Here is a 1654-nt window from a genome sequence, read left to right as displayed (position 1 = left end):
GACGAACAAACTGCCTGTGAGGTGTTTATAATCTATCAGGAGTTCAGCCCTTGGCATAGATTTCATGAGTAAATCTGATCAAAGTGACTGAAAAGAACAGAAGGCAGCCTGTCCTACCTGAGCCCAACTAAAAGCCTGGGCAAATTTCTTCTGTCTCTAGTGTTCAAACATCCGGTGGGGGCAGACACAGGAGCCGCCCATTGTCCCTGCCTCAGGAAGTGACGATTGGGAAATGGACACGCACGTACCCAGGTTCTGGGTTTGAGGTCCACACTCAGTCCTACCCAGCTGGGACAGACTCTCACACTCATTCACCTGTAGCAGCTCCCACCTTCCACGTTAGGCGCCTCATCTCCAGGAGGGTCGCATGGGGACTGAATGATATGTGGGGCCTGGGCTGGGAGCGGGGTGTGACAGGGAGATGAGAAAATGGGAAGTTAGTTCCAAATGGACCTTGGGATTGTTGTGAATTTTAATTATTTGCCAAGTCAACCTTTATGTTCAGTCATTTTAATGTTAGGCAGACAGCATTAGGCAGGAATCATCTTGAATAACTGTTCCTGGTGTCTTGAATGTCTATTACAGGTACTTTACATGCATTAATGCTTGGGGACCTACAAAGTAGATTTTGTTACCTCCCCACTTTCACAAGTGAGAAAAGTGAGGCTCAGTGGGGTTACATTTTGCCTATAGCCATACATCATCACGAGCCAGGCACTAGCTTCTTTACAGGCGTGGTTTCTATAAGACTATGGCAAACAATCAGGGGAGGCCATATTACCCCTTTTTACACATTATGTGATTTGCTCGAGGCTACCAAGGTCTGATGATAAAGCCTACACCCTTGGCCTATTATCACATTAAGCCTGAGAGACTAAAGGAAGGTTGTCCAACAGACAACTGGGTATTATAGACACACAGCATTTTTCAAGCCAGTCAACCGTCAAGAGTCACCAGTCGCATCCTAGTTTTACATACTGCAGGTTGAGGCTTTGAGGTTCCCCAGCTTATCCTGGTGGAACAGGAGCTGGAAGGCAGGTCTTTGAAATCCCAATTTCAGAGTTATGGAAAATTCGAGAAGCAAATTATGTGGAAAAGTTTTAAAGATAGATAACAACATGATAAACGTCGCCAATCTGATACCTTTTACAACCCTGGTCCTAGACATGCAAACTCCAGTTGGGTGATGGGTCTGGTGCTGGTGATCCCACACGGCTTCGGGAATGCTCAAGGGAAGTTTGGTATCATTGATGGGTGTTTCTTCAACAAACATTTGCTAAGTGTATATTCTATGCTTAGAGATGCAAAAATGAATGAGTCTCTGTTCACAGGGTTCACAGTCTTTGAGAGCATTCTATTGGACAGATGTGGTGACTGTTGGCAATATTTGTGGTTCAGATACTATTATAGCTGGGAGGGGCTTTTCAGACTGGCCTGGTCTGAGCAGATTCCCTGACCATTCAAAATAAACCAAGCGATCATTGCTGAAGGGGAGCCAGGCAGACAACACATGACCCCACAGAGCCGAGAACGATCTAGTTTAAAAACCAACCTGACCATGTCCCTCTGCTTAAAGCACTTTGTCAGGCTCCCTGTCATCTCCAAGTCCTGACTCCTCCATGGCATATGATGCCTGCGTGACCTGGCCCCTGGC

This window comes from Pteropus vampyrus, unplaced genomic scaffold (assembly GCF_000151845.1).
Source record: "Pteropus vampyrus isolate Shadow unplaced genomic scaffold, Pvam_2.0 Scaffold36, whole genome shotgun sequence".
Lineage (NCBI taxonomy): Eukaryota > Metazoa > Chordata > Mammalia > Chiroptera > Pteropodidae > Pteropus > Pteropus vampyrus.
Note: the sequence above shows the minus strand (reverse complement) of the source record.